Raw genomic sequence first — 15,489 nt, forward strand, 5'->3', positions numbered from 1 at the left:
CCAGGAGCTCCGTTCTGTCTTTAGGCAGCCTGCTACAAAAGTCTCGTCTTTCTTGGGCTGACGTCTGTTTCCCATGGAGCGCTTTCCCCTTGGAGCCACGTAAGAGAAGTCTACTTTCTCTTCCAAAGACAGCCTCTGTGTTTCCTGCCCTCCTCCCTTTCCCCCTTCCTGCAGCCAGTACCAAGGAGACAAGGCTTTGATTCTGTCCGTCATCCTCTGAATTCGTTCCAGCTTACCTACGGCCCCCTTAGAGTAAGGTCTGCAGAACTTGATGCTCCCGATGTGGTGTAACCAGTACCTATCACCCCCGTTTGCTCGGTGATACGTTTCTATTAAGGCAGCCAAAACTTGCATTAGAATAGCTTTGGGCTGATTGGAGCTTACCACAAAGTGAATGCAAGTACCGGCTGTTTTCAAGTAAAGGAAAGGAGAGGCAAGGCTTACTAGGGGCAGATTTTTAAAAGACCTAAAGATTTTAAGTACACACTTAACAATTGGTGCTGTTGTAGTTCCTTTGGGGTGTGTTTGCTTATTTTTGTTTTTTCTTTTAACCCATCACTTATTTCAGCTTGTTAAGCTTTGAGGATTCATATTTCTGTCATTGAGAGTTAGTCCTTCCTTCCTTTGAGATTGCAGAGGACTTTGTGCTACATTTATTAGAGCTTTTGCTACATTACATGATAGCTATTTATGTCTTTCTTCCATTCAGATATGAGTTCCTCCAGGAGAGTAATCCTATCTTATCATCATCTTTCTCCTCTCCCTCCAACACTTAGCTTAGAGTAAGTAGGCTTACTCTATTTGCGTTGAGTGAATGATTCAAAAATATTCATTCTCTCAATTTCTGCCTAGTAATAAATAAGTTCATTGCTAAGTAAGTCGAAGAGGACAGTACCTGGATGCCTTTCGCAGCGCGGTAGAAACTTTGCCCTAGACTCTGCCCTGGACTGACTATTGATCCATTCTTTGACATTCTTTGTACGAGGAGGTTCTCCCTGTCATGCATAGTCAGTTCTGCTGCAACGTTGCTTATATGTTCCTAAAAAAATCACTGTGCTGTGCACAATGGAATAATTGAAACTGTAGGGCTTAGGGATAAAATGAGTTAGGAATACAAAAATTTCATCACTGACCTTTTTTTTTTTTTTTTGAAGTAAGAACCTTATAGGGGTGCGCCTGGGTGGGTGGCTCAGTTGGCTGAGCGTCCGACTCTAGATTTCAGCTCAGGTCACGATCTCACAGTTCATGAGTTTGAGCCCCACATCAGGCTCTGCACTGACAGTTGGGAGCCTGCTTGGGATTCTCTCTCTCCCTCTCTCTCTCTCTCTCTGCCCCTCCCCACGCCTGCCCTCTCTCTCTCTCTCTCTCTCTCTCTCTCTCTCTCAAAATAAATAAATAAACATTAAAAAATATAATAAATAAAAATTTTAAAAGATAGGAACCTTATAAAAATGGTAACGTAGTTTTACATGCATTAAGTGATAAGAAACAAATACATAAATGCTACAACGAATATGGCATTTGCCTTGAAAAAGGCCTGAAGGTGGCTTGTGGAGGCGGATGTTGGGTTGCAGCTTACGCGTTATCGTGAAGAGGTGGAAAATTGGGACACCAGACGTGGACAGGTGAGCTCCAAATGTACAGGGAGCCCCGGGGTATCAGGCAGGAGTTTGAAACGTGAGCATTCAGTGTGGTGAATGGTGGTTCACTGTGGGCTTGGTTCAGCCTGGTGCTGTTTTCCGCATTCACCTCGTGTTTCTTGGTTGGTTTGTTTTTTGAGAGAGAGAGAGAGAACACGAGCAAGAGTGGAAGAGAGAGAGAGGGGGAGAATCCCAAGCAGGTTCTACATTCGCCTTGGTGTTTGATGCAGGGCTTGATCCCACGACCACGAGATCACAACCTGAGCCAGTATCGAGAGTCAGATGCTCAACCAACTGAGCCACGCAGGTGCCCCTCACCTAGTGTTTCTTGCAGGGAGGATCTGCCCATAAGCAAACCCAACATTCACGGTGGAACAAATTCATGTTTTCAAAACAAGTGGTGTGCAGCCCTTTATGAGTCTGGTTTCTTGTTACATTTAGCACCTTTCTCTACAATTTGAAAGCTAGAGTTTGAATAGCTCTTACTTCCAGGCGCCTGGGTGGCTCTGTTGGTTAAGCATCCGACTCGAATTTTGCTCAGGTCATGATTTCACAGTTGTGGGATCGAGCCCCGCGTCAGGCTCCGCCCTGAGTGGAGACAGATTCCCCCTCTCTCTCTGTCCTTTCCCTGCTTTCACTCAAAACAAGACAAAGCAAAACAAAAAAGGAACAGCATGGAGGAAAGACTTGTACTTTACCCATCCCATTTCTGGTTTAAAAATAAAATTTCACCTCCTATCACTCACATGGTTGTGACTTGTTGATGACCTTAATTAAAAATAGGCTAATGTGCCAATATGATCACAGACTCTTGGCATTGGAAAGAACCCCAGAAATCAGGAGGCCCAGGCTTCTATTCAGTTCAGATGAGGAAACCAAGGCTCTAAGAGGTGAAGTGATTTCCTCAAAGTTCTGGGCCAATGAGCGACAAAGCCAGAACGTGAATCCAGTCGATTTCTGAACTGTTAATATATTTACTGCCTCTCCTCGCCAAAGCGTGTCATAAGGCAGATGTAAGTTCCATTCATTTAGGGGAGAAGTCTAAACTGAACTTACATTATTTCAGCCTGTCCATTTATTCATGGAGTTGCTATTCATAAACACACTTCCCATTGTTTCATTAGTGTTTACCTATAAAATCTGGCACTGCACAAGCTCACCAAGTTGTGTCTTCTTCAGACCGCACGCTCTATAATTACATGTCTTTGTTAGGGCAGACGGAAAACTGTGTTTCTTTGTACTCAAAAAGATTTAAGCATTTGCCGTGAATTGATCTGGGGTTTTGAAGGAAACACATCCCTGGTTATGTTTGTGGAATTTGTGGTGCATTACAGAGGATTAAGATTTCATTGCCTCTAGGCAGGACACGCTTTCTTTTTCCAGTTGATGGGTTTTATTTTGTTTATATCTGTTCCCCCCAGTCCCCAACACTGACTGACTGGCTGGAAAATTGTGTCCGAAGCGCACCTTTGTGTGGAAATCATAGTCTTAGCAAGGGCCCCGCAGGCCCGTTGGCCTTGGCCACTTTGCCTGACTTGGTCATTTCTAGTGTACAAGAAATTGAACCAAAGATACGGGGTGGCACTTGAAGAAAGCAGGAGGGAATGGTTAAAAGTGTGGGGGAATGATCATTCTCGAGGAAACGCATCGCTGCAGCGGAACACGAAGGAAGAGGAAAAGACAGCAAGACACGTTTTGCCAAATCAACTCAAGAACGCTTAGAAGGGTAACCTGAAAGAAATTCTTCGCGTCCCCGCCTTTCCTATAGGAGAGGAAATAAACCAGTGTATTTTGAGCCCTGTTTGCAAAGCAGTTTTAAATTCTCACTTTTTGGAGGTAAGTTTTGTTTTAAACCTGGGAGGTAGGCATTCTCAGGGGATATTTGAATTCTAGACCCAATGCTTTGAAAACCCCCAGTTTCACCTGGAATCAGGTGCATTAAGCATGGTGGTTAAAATAAAGCAGTTTACAGATCTGAGTAAATCAAGGTCTAAAGAAACACTGACCAGTGTCGGCGGTTAAAAATAGACTCCAGGGGTGAATGACTTCCAGCATTTGTCTCTGGCAGAGCGGACTAGGTTGTGGGCCAGCACATTTCCAGTCTGGGGACATTCGCCCAGTGCCCTCTGTTTTATCTTGCTCTTTCTAAGCCAGTCCTCCCATCTTCAAGGTCAGGACTTAAGAATGGCCTTCAGTTCTGCTTTCAGATTGATTGAAAGCCTTCCTTGGCACCTGAACAAGGAGGAAATCTTCAAACGGGCACATTTCAGTTCCGTCGGCCAACGTGGCCTCTGTGAGCACAGGGAGTAGCGGTGAAGTTCCACGTGCTGCTGGGGGCGTGCCCTTGTCGGACCGAGCTGGGCGCTTGGGTGCAGCAGCGGACGAGCTGGGGAAAGACTGTTGCAGAGTGCGAACAGCCCCACGAACTGGGAGACGCTGTCATTTAGGCTCTGAGATGTCCTTGTGTCTTTGTTCAGTTCAAGTGCCTGGGGTGCCCGCGGGAATCATCACCGGGCAGCAATCTTCCGAGTGGTGATTTTCTCCTTTGGGAGGACCTTTTACCTCCGACAGAATCGAGATCTCAGATTTCAACGGTACTTGAGGTCGGGTGAACGAGCTGGGGACGCGAAGAATTTCTTTCAGGTTACCCTTCTAAGTGTTCTTGAGTTGATTTGGCAAAACGGGTCTTGCTGTCTTTTCCTCTTCCTTCGTGTTCCGCTGCAGCGATGCGTTTCCTCAAGAAAAGGGTGATTCAACAATTGTATTTTCAATCCGCAGGGGGTTTTTTGCAGCTTAAGAAATTAACTCTTACCCCTTGCCTTGTTGTAGAAGACTTTATTCTATAAACCTTCATCTTATCCCCCTTGTTTCAGTTTTGGGGTGTGTGTGTGTGTGTGTGTGTGTGTTTGCCATCATAGGGATTTCCAGGACAAAACCCTGTCCCCCTTCAACCCCATGTACTTTGGACCCCATGATTGCAGCATTCTTACCGGCATTTATTGGTGCTTGATGTTTCATTGCTGGGTGATTTGTCTATGTAGTTCTTAGCAGTTCTGTTTAGCTAATTTTGAAAAGGTTTTTTGCTTTGGTTTTCTCATATTGAGTATATTAGGCCCATTGCACAGTTACTTGACTCTGTATCACCTTTGTGGATTTAAACCGTGTTCTGATGCAAGTGTAAATACGATAAAAGGTGAAAAATAAAAATCCTCTGACACCTCCCTATGACTAGTCCCCAAGTGAAGCCATGTACATTTTCACATTTTCTCAATACACATAAAACTGTGTATTTGTACTCATAAAGTCTGTAGACAGCATGCAGACCACAAGCATATTCCTTTTTTTTTTTTTTTTTTTTAAGTAGGCTCCAGTGCAGGGCTTGAACTCACAACCCTGAGGTCAAGACCCTGAAATGAGATCAACAGTGGATGGCTCAGTCAGTCAAGCGTCCAACTTGGGCTCAGGTCCCAATATCACAGTTCGGGAGTTCAAGCCCTGCATCGGGCTCTGTGCTGACAGCTCAGAGTCTGGAGCCTGCTTCGGATTCTGTGTCTCCCTCACTCTGCCCTCTCCCCTGCTTGTGCTCTCTTGCTCTCAAAAATAAAAAATAAACCTTAAAAAAAAGAGAGAGAGAGACACTTAACTGACTGAGCCACCCAGACTCCCCAAGCATATTCCTAAAGAGGCTTTACCTACCTTCGATTATTAAGATATTCCTCCTTTAACATGATGTGCTTTGGATTGCCCTGCTTTTGTTTTGTTATAGGAAAAAAAAAAAACCCAAAACTATTAGAATCTTTTATGATTCAAAATAGAACATTAGTTTTATTATATATCAAAAATGGATGCTTAAACTTCATAATAGCTTCCAATTATTTTACATTTGCTTGTGTTATATACTATTATTTTATTGCAGTATAATGTTCAATTATGGAAATGACTCCAAAGAGACATGATTTTTCTGGCTTAATGTGTAATTGTTTATTGAGTATTTTTCTCATTATAGCGGTTTTTTTTTTCTTTTTGAATTGCAGATATAAAGAAACTTACTTAGATTTTGTAAATTGATTATTATGTGGCTACAGAAATCAAATATTTGCCAAGTACTCACTATATATGGAAGGCATTGTGTTTGGGATTGAAATGAAGGCACAGATTTTAAGCGGTCCCTCCTCCTCTCTGAAACTAGTCACACGTACTAAAACACCAGTAGAGTAAATGCCTAGTAAGTTCCCTGGGCATTTAGTCTCTAGAAGTTCTTCAGAGGGTTGGGGTGGGAGGCGGGGGGGGCCAGGGGCTCTGGTGCCTGGAGAAGGTTTAGCAAGGTCATTTGACTAAAACAGGGCTTCGAAAGGCAGAATTCAGAAGCACCTGTATGTGTGTAGAGGGGACAGAGCGGGAGACGGAAATCCTGGGTGCTTATCCGGAACAGAGCAAGAGTACAACAGAGGGCCATGGAGAGGAGCTGGGGCTTTATTCTACGTATGGGGAGAAGCCATTGGAGGGTTTCAAACCGGATTGACATGACCGCATGGTCTGGTTTATATCTCAAAGGCTCACTCGGGCTGCTGGGGAGCAGCAGATTCTGTAACCGTTGGTTCCTTTGTGTTAAATGGCCTCGGAAGCAATAATTCACACCCGAATTATTAATATTTAGGGATAAGTTAAGGGGGACTGCAAATAGATAAGTGCTATGACTCTGAGCTTTGATGGTGGGTACGGGGGGAGCCAGAGTGGAAGGAGGCAGGGATAGACTCGATTTTAGTCACATTGAGCCACGGATGATGGTGGGACGGTCAGGTGCACGCGGTCTTGGGGAATTTGGAAAAGAAACAAAACGGATGCCGTGTTTTGCCTTTTGCTATTCCGGTTTGAAGACATTTCTGAAGGTAAAGTTCAGGTAATTGCAGGAGGGTGGAAGCCATTGCGACAGCCCAAGTTGCAAGCCTCCACTTGGGACATTTGCCTTCCGGGATTATAGTTGGAAGTGGGAGGCAACACTACGGTTTTTTGGCCACTGACTCCAGTTCCCGAGGACAGTTATTACAACTTCCCACGGTTTATTTCTGGAGAGTGGTTGTAGCATTTCAGATTTGAGAGGCAAGTCAAGCAGACAGGTAGTTTCGGAGTCCAGAGCGCTAGCCATTCCTCTGTGGAGCCCCACGGGTAGGTAGTTTCTAAAAGGCCGATGGCCGTGTCCTCCTCACTGCCTTCCTGGACTGCCTTATCAACCCGGCGCTTCAAATTTCGTATCTGAACATGTTTCCTCTTTCTAGGATAAATTGAGGATGATGAAAACATGAGGATATAAAATGATGAAAATTGAGGATATAAAACATGGATGGTTTATAGAAAATCACTGTAAGGATTGGTAGATATGTTCCCTAAAAAAGATAAAATATTTCAAATATAGGGAACAGAGCAACACCCCCCCTCCCATACACCCCCACACAAACACACACCCCAGTTTTAAAAACCTCTTTCAGCTTCACAAAAGTCATGGCGGGGAATAAGCAGATTTTCTCCTTCTGCTCCTTAAGAAAACTCTTTGGTGTAGGGATCCTTAGTTTATAACTTAAGATGTGGCGTGTGTCAAAATCCGTACAAATCAAGTGCATAGTGTTTGTTAACCTACAGGTGAAATTTTTGAGAAGACTGAGTTCTGGAACGGGAGAAAGGAAAGTACACAAATGATTCTGTTCTTCCCAGGGGCATGCTACCAGCGGCTTGTTAGGGAACTCATGGGATCTCAGAAGTCATGTAGTCCAGTCTCCGTTCCACAACTAACTCCTCAGAGTTTTTGTCATGGTCATTCTTGACATGAGTGCTCCCTTGCCATGCCCAGCGAAGAGCCAATTAGAACATTAGCTTGTTCCCCTATGGCAGCTGAGGCCATCACAGGTAGAAGGTTTGCTCTGCAATACACATCCTTTGGTCTTAGCTCTGCCCGTGACGTCATTCGCAGAAGGTCTGCTTCCTCTTCCATGGGACAGTCATCAGGGCCTTGAAGGTGCCTCACGGCCGTGCTTACAGGCAAGACTCTGTAACTCCCCGTTCTACGTGGTGAATGTGCATGGAGCCAGGATGGGAAATAATCACCACGAATAAGAGCTCGCTGTTGTTGAATTCACAAGAGCTTTCACGACTACGTCCGGTACCAGAGGCAGCTTCTAATCGTCTCCCACCACCCCGCCCCTCCAGCAGCCTACATGCTGGTAGAGAACCCACCCGGGAAGGAATGGAAGAAGTAATTTCCAACAGTGGCCTTTGGGAGGGGGAGACACTGAAAGACTGGTGACCTTGTGGATGGCATCCCTCGGCAACGGTGCCGGCTGAAGCTTTCCCAGTAGTCTGTGGAACAGTGCTTTGCAAACTTGAGCTTGCGTATGGACGGGGGCTGCAAATTGAACTCCATGACAAGATCTAGGTGATGCTAACGTTGCTGATCTGGGGGCCACACTTGGAATAGCGAGGTTGCAGAACACCCTGGAATCATAGTATGAGGGGGTGGATGGTTTGGGACCAGAAAGCCAAAAGTGCCTTAGAGAAACTGTCAAGAGTCCTCTCTTCCCTGATCTCTCTCCTTTAAACAATCACAGGCTCTATGATATCAGGCACAAACAAGCAACTCGCACAGATTCATTCTAGAGGCATCTGTGGTGCTCACCCATAAGCTAGTCAGACAGATTGCCGGCGTTTGGCAACACCCAGGTCCCATGGGCCACAGCAGGTTGTTTGAACAGACTTGGGGAGATTCATCATCTGTCCTCAGGAGTACGGGCGGGCATGTCTGAAAGCTGACGGAACTTTCCTTGCCAAATGAATGCACGCTATTTCCCAAGGCAAAACCCACTTCTTGCAGTGACCTGCTGAGAACAGGATGGGAGTGGCTCTTGGAGTTTTCCCACAGTGCACTGCAGAAACATTGGTTTTAGGATATTTGAAGAAGCTTTGAAGGAAGAGCCTCCTCCTCTGCTACTCACCGAGTGACAGCAGCGTGACCGAGACCTGAGGGCCCTGATCGTGCCCGTGGGAATGAACCTCCCCCTCTTCCTCTGCAGCTCTCAGGGCACAGCAGGGGCCAGAGTGGTCCACCCGCCTTGCATCTGTGATCCCCTCCTCCCTTCTCTCCAGAACAGAAAAACTTCCTCGCCACTCTGAGGAATCACAAAGGTTCGCTTCACTCCTGCATACTAGGGTAACCTGAGACCTTCTCTCTGATACCTGGACCCTGAGGAGAAGGTGGTTTTGAGGGAAAAGAAGTAGATGGAGGGATGTTGGATGATGCAGGTGACACTCACGTTCTAGAAGGATGAAGTGTGCATTGTAGTTGCAGACTCTGAAGCAGTGAGAGAATAAGCCAGTGTTGACTGGAACTTACGTCATCCCTGCGTTGCAGAAGGTTAAGAAGAAACGGGGCCGGGGTGTATTTGTATGTAGGGCCAGGGAGCTGAGAAAAACCTAGGATAGACTCGACTCACCGGAGGGAAATTCTAACTTCCCGTCCTCATACCCCCCATCCCAGCCTCTTTACTCAGGGTCCCAGTGATTGTCTAATCTGTGCCTGAAGTCAGGTAAAACGGGTCACAGTGTGCAAAGCAAGAAGTTAGAGTGATTGATAAAATTTCAGTACGTCTTTGGTACTGGTGGCTTTTTACCTTTGTCCTTGAGAAAATCATCTTTGGTAGAATTCAGAGTGTTGAAAATAAGGTTTAAACCCTACAAGCCAACCTTTGCCAACCTTGACGGGCACACTGACCTCTTAGAGCGTGAATGTTACTGGCCACATGTCTCATTCCCTGGCCCCATATCATGAACGTGTTAATACCACAGACATGTACAGATCCAAGAAAGGTTGCTTATTCCAGTAAAAGACCAAATGCCAAGGACGTGATACACCAAAGCCTCAGAAGGTGACCAGGATCAGATTAGCCTCACGATTATTGCCCCTCTGACTGTGGACGGGAAACCCTCAGGCGAAGACGTTAGAAGTTAGCAGCAAGCCACGGTATAGGAGGAAGGTGTGGAGGAAGGTGTCACGTCTGCAAACAGATCTGTAAGCTTGACAGCTTTGGAGTCCTCACTTTCCTTAGCAATGAAAATGTTGGGGGAGGGCTGTCTTGCCACATTCTTTGCTTCTCCCTCACAGCCTCACTTGATTGTTCTGCGTGTGAAAGATAGGATGATTAGGTACCAGGAAGACTGTTTCTCAAACCAAACACCTAAAGTTGTAATTCGTTTTCAGTGCTTTGGTCCCACCTCCTGGAGAACTTCCAAAATAAGCAAATGGGCTCCTTGTTGTCCTCCAGTCTAAGGAATGTGTGCTGTGGCTTTTGTTAGGGTGAGAGCCTTGTTCCTTAGATTTGCTGTTTATGGAGAGCAGGCAGGCTGTGTTGCATGAATACAGACCTGGGGTTGAAAGTCCTTTTAGAACTTTCCCTTGTTAGAACCCAGAAGTATCTTGTTAGGTTTTTCTTTTTCTTTTTCTTTTTTTGCTTTTTTTAAAAAACATTTAATCTTATTTTATTTTTATTGAAGTTTATTAATTTCTTTTGAGAGAGAGAGAGAGAGAATGTGTTTGTATGACCTGGGGAGGGGCAGAGAGACAAGTAGAGAGAAAATCCCAAGCAGGCTCTGCGCTGTTCAGTGCGGAGCCCAAGATGGGGCTCGAACCCACGAACCGCGAGATCACAACCCGAAATGGAATTACGAGTCGGATGCTCAACCGACTGAGCCACCCAGGCGCCAGAGTGGGCACTGGTTTTAAAGGTGGCTGTGCCTGTGTGTGTGAACATGCCCAGTGTCGTGTGGGGGCACCCGGTCCACAGCCAGACAGGGCTGATGAGGACAGGCCAGGCGACTGAGACCCAGCCGCTGGAGGGCAGAGGCAGAGAGGCACGGGGGATGGAAAGCAAGCAGGAGGTGATCTTGTCCAGGTGATGAATATGGAGGCCGGCTGGAGGACCCAAGGAAGAATAATGGGGATCTGTCTTTGAGGCCAAAGTGCAAAAGCTTGGGCTTTCTCTGAAACTAATACTTGGAGTTTTTCCAGGGTGCTGACGTGATTGGAGATTTTATCCTTCGATACCTTGACTCTCCCATCAGGCCCGCACATGGCGTCCGTTCAGTTGCTTTGGGCCTAAGACTGATCCTTGGGGCCATACAGTGGGATAAAAGTGCCCTACCATCAATAACTCCAAATCGATAAGGTATATAGAGATCTTCATTAGCTCTGATTAGCTAAGCTTATCTCTGAACCTCACAGATAACAGACACTGACCTAGAAGGCCGAAGGTTTCCTGCCACTTCCATACTTTTCCCTCAGTACCTGTTCTACACCAGCTCCTGGAAGTCTGGGGCCGTCTCTCGTTCGTCTTTGTAGCCTCAGGGCCGAGCACAGGGCTAGGCACACGAAGGGACACTAGTCTTTTCTTTGTATGAAGTGAGAAAAGCCAATTATATATATGACATTGACACTCTAGGGTTTTTTCAAGACTTTTTGATGCCCCCGTCTCTACCCCCGACAGATCACAGTCTACTTTTCTCCTCCTTTTGGAGGAGAAACAGTTCGCCTTTGCTCCGATTTGCTAAGAGACTGCAAAAGAAATACAGTGCAAGCCCAGGTTGACCTTCAAGGCCACATCATTCTGTAGGCAGAAGCCATCCTAGTGGGCTGCAGTCTGCACATTCAAGGCTGAAGGCAGATTTTTGGCCTTAAGGCATCAGAAAGAAACACGGGCGTACGCTTAAGGGTGGATGCTTTTCGTGGTGCGAGGCTTACGAGGAATAAACTTGAAATAGGTTTGAGTACATTGACCTGTAGTCTGTCGATTTTTCTTCAGTGCCTGTCGTAGGTTAATCTTGGAACCTAGGTGATAGCCAAAGTAGCTTGTCTGATGATGTCAGCCTCTAACCTGCTGGTCCCCACACAGCTTTCCCAGTGGGCTTGCTGGTGTTTTGGCAGATACAACGGCTATTTTTTCCTGTTTAGGATTTTGCTTTTACCGGGAGCCCTGGAGGCCCTCGGAGGTTTGCGATACAGACTTCAGCCCACAGCTTAGCCTCCCAGATGGTAATTAATGTTTACACAAAATGACAAGCACAAAATGGAATCTCTCTGAGCCCTGCCAAGCACCCACCATTCCCCTGATCTCCCACTCTTGCAGTGTTTGAAAATTAATTTGCCTTGAACAAACAGTGGGTTTTCCTCAATTTATTTGTACAGTTTCAGTGACCGAGCAGAAGAGCTGCGAGGCTGAATGTCATCCTTCCATTCGTTCGAGTAATTGAATCTGCTAATGGAACAAACTGGTCTCTGTTTAATGATTTGAAGAAAAGACGGAGAGGAGGAAAATAAAGAAAGGTGTATTTTGGAGGAGGCAGACCTTTTCTGCAGAACACCATTGCAATGCAGAGCTCTGGGGACAGAATCCAAAACTTGGGGAGAGTTCAGAGTATTGCTGAATTAATTCAGTAGTGCAATTTTTGTTTTTATTTTATTTTATTTTATTTTATTTTATTTTATGTATACCATTCATTGTCAAGTTAGCTAACAAACAGTGTATACAGTGTGCTCTTGGTTTGGGGGGTAGATTCCCGTGATGCATCGCTTACATACAACACCCAGTGCTCATTCCTCAATGCCTGTCACCCATTCTCCCCTCTCCCCCACCCGCCCCATCAACCCTTTTGTTGTAATAAGTATATACAAAATACGCAGTCTTTGCTAAGAGGAGGTTTTGTTTGAGGTAAAAGAATAGACAAGAAGAATGGATATGGCTAGTAACTGGAAATAATTCAGTGTTGATTCACAGAAATAGGACGCTTCCGTATGTTTCTGGGCTTTCTAATGTTGAACATTTTCAGCATTTATTAATGTTTCCACTCTGCCTTAATTTAAAGTCTGGGTCCTTCTGCCACCACACCTTATTTGGATGCAGTCTTCACTCCGTCTGTGTGGTGAGGTCTTGGTGGCTCCGTCATTTGGACAAATAAATAGAGCCGTTAACTAGAAGGCAGAATAACGTAAAAATAGGACACACCTGTATCTAGGTGCTGTGGGTCAGACATTTGAAAAGATGGATGGACACATTGCCTAATGGCCAGTGCCCCACGTAGTTTCCTTGTTGTCTTTAAGGCTTGTGCATATTTGCTGCAGTAATGACCTTGTCATGAGTACACCATAATAGGGCTCTCTAATCGGGTGTAAAGACATGGGAAGACAAGAAGCACAGAAATGTGCCTTAGGGGAATTCTTCCCACTTCTCTTCTTCCTCCTTAATCATCAATATCCCCCCAGTTCCTTTCTGTCCAAATACACCCAGTTAGAACCAGTTGGAAACGTTGCCGAGGAGATGGAAGGCCATATCCTATCCCCATTTCTGAAAGGCAAATATTTATCTGTCCTCCGGGTAAAGAGCTTTTTTAAAAAAATTCTGTCTAGTGGGTAAAGCAGTTTGACTACAATAAAGTCACTTTCTGAATTGACTTCTTCGATGGTGCAGTTAGATTGTCCGTGAAAGGACTCATTTAAAAACACACAGTTGAAGGGCACCTGGGTGGCTCAGTCGGTTAAGCGTCTGACTTCAGCTCAGGTCAGGATCTCACGGTTTGTGGGACACTAACCCCGTGTCAGGCTCTGTGCTGACAGCTCAGAGGCTGGAGCCTGCTTCAGTTTCTGTGTCCCCCTCTCTCTCTGCCCCTCCTCAGATCTCAGATCATGCTCTCTCTCTCTCTCTCTGTCTCTCTCGCAAACATGAATAAATGTTAAAAAAAAGTACATAGTTGACCCTTGAACCACCTGGGGTTCGGAGCCCTGGCACCCCCTCCTACACAGTCAAAAATGCACTGTTAACCTTTACCTACCCAAACACTTTACAAACAGCCTACTGTTGACCAGAAGCCTTACCAGTAACATAAACCGTTGTTTAACACATATTTTGTATATGTATTATAGACACTGTCTTCTTACACTAAATTAAGCCCAGAGAAAAGAAAATATTAAGCAGATTATAAGGAAGGGAAAATACATTCACGGTATTGTACTGTATTTATATTTAAAAAAAAAAATCTACATGTATGTGGACCTGTGCAGTTCAAACCTATCCTGTTCAGGGGTCAGCTGTAATGCCTTCTTTTTTTTTTCTTTTACGATAATAGTCCATATTTACTATAGAAAGCTTGTTTTGGAAAGTTAAAAAAAAAAAAAATTTTTTTTTAATGAAAAGCTGTGGTTGTTTCTGAATGATGGGATTACGATGAACATTTTGATGTATATCTTTCTAATCTTTTTTTCTGTGCCTGTGTATACCCACGTATACAGGTAATTTTCATTTTTGAGAGTCCATACTGGTGATAGTGCCCTTCGTTTTACTTGGTAGTAATTTTGTGAAGAAATGTTTTCCATGAAACGATTTTCAACTGTAGCTTTGGGAACACCGATTGTTTAGTTTGTGCTCTACCTCATGGAAAGAACTTAATTTTTACAACAACCCTTTGAAGCACTTCACCGTATTTTGCCGTAAGTTATTGGACGTCTGGAAACATAGTAGTTCATCACAGGGGCATAACACAGCAAATCTCAACCCTACCACTCCCAATGCCCTTTTTGTGTAATATAAGAAACATTTAGGGGCACCTGGGTGGCTCAGTCAGCTAAGCGTCCGACTTTGGCTCAGGTTATGATCTCACGGTTTGTGAGTTCGAGCCCCACGTCGAGCTCTGTGCTGACAGCTCAGAGCCTGGAGCCTGCTTCCGATTCTGTGTCTCCCTCTCTCTCTGCCCCTCCCCTGCTCACACTCTGTCTCTCTCTCCTACGAAAATAAACAAACATTCAAAAAACAATTAAGGGGGCGCCTGGGTGGCTCAGTCAGTTGAGCGGCTGACTTCGGCTCAGGTCATGATCTCACGGTCCGTGAGTTCGAGCCCCGCGTTGGGCTCTGGGCTGACAGCTCAGAGCCTGGAGCCTGTTTCGGATTCTGTGTCTCCCTCTCTCTGCCCCTCCCCCATTCATGCTCTGTCTCTCTCTGTCTCAAAAATAAATAAACGTTAAAAAAAAATTAAAAAAAAAAAAGAAAGACAAAAAACAATTAAAAAACATAATGTGTTCTTATTTTTTACTTTCTGGAACAAAATATATAGTCCAATTCTTATCTATACACATGATTTAAAAATGCACACAAAACCCTAATGAAAAGTAAAGGAGAAACAAGTAGCAAGTAATTTGTTATTATTAGCGTAACATGATTTTAAGTATGTAAATATTTACATTAGAAGACAACGAAATGGTCAGATGTTTGAGTCTGTACATGGGATGGTGTATAAATATGGCTGCTGCAAAAGCAGATTCATACAGGTCCGTGGGTCTTGATAATTCAAGTGCCAGGATTAGCCATACCATTGGTGTCGTGATTTACCCAAATGGTGAACAACTAACTGTGGGTTGTTCGTGACAAGACATGACATCACAGACACAGGGGCATACAGTGGTTGCATTCGTGGAAAATCCAGTGTATTAACACTATACAAAAGTTATTTTGCGTTCATATGCAAAAACAGAGTTGGGTTCTAGATTCTTCAGCCGTGCAAATGTCCAGTGGGATTTTAGAACATGAACTGAGATGTGTGGCCTTGTCCTTCTCATGTCCCTAAGAGCCACCAGTGCTGTCCAGCCACTGTGACAGCCAATCCCACTCCACAGAGTTTGAGAACTCCCCTAGGGGTATCCTCGAAGGAGAACCACCTCTTACATGGCTTTGACTTGTTTCTCTCTCTCTCTCTCTCTCTCTCTCTTTCCCTCTCTCTCTCTCTCTTTCTTCCCCCTCCTCTTTCTTCCCCCCCCTTTCTTCCC

At 45.0% G+C, this 15,489-nt stretch overlaps 1 protein-coding gene and 1 non-coding gene across 5 annotated transcripts in view; one reads left to right on the forward strand and one right to left on the reverse strand.

Moving 5' to 3' along the window:
- AUTS2 (activator of transcription and developmental regulator AUTS2) overlaps nt 1–15,489 on the forward strand; it is a 1,111,391-nt gene that overhangs the window by 1,062,041 nt on the left and 33,861 nt on the right. The window lies entirely within an intron of this gene.
- TRNAT-CGU lies at nt 10,293–10,384 on the reverse strand. Its single transcript is given in 2 exon segments — nt 10,293–10,340; nt 10,348–10,384. It is a non-coding gene; the product is annotated as a tRNA-Thr (tRNA).

The sequence above is a fragment of the Panthera leo genome, chromosome E3, assembly GCF_018350215.1.
Source record: "Panthera leo isolate Ple1 chromosome E3, P.leo_Ple1_pat1.1, whole genome shotgun sequence".
NCBI classification, from domain to species: domain Eukaryota; kingdom Metazoa; phylum Chordata; class Mammalia; order Carnivora; family Felidae; genus Panthera; species Panthera leo.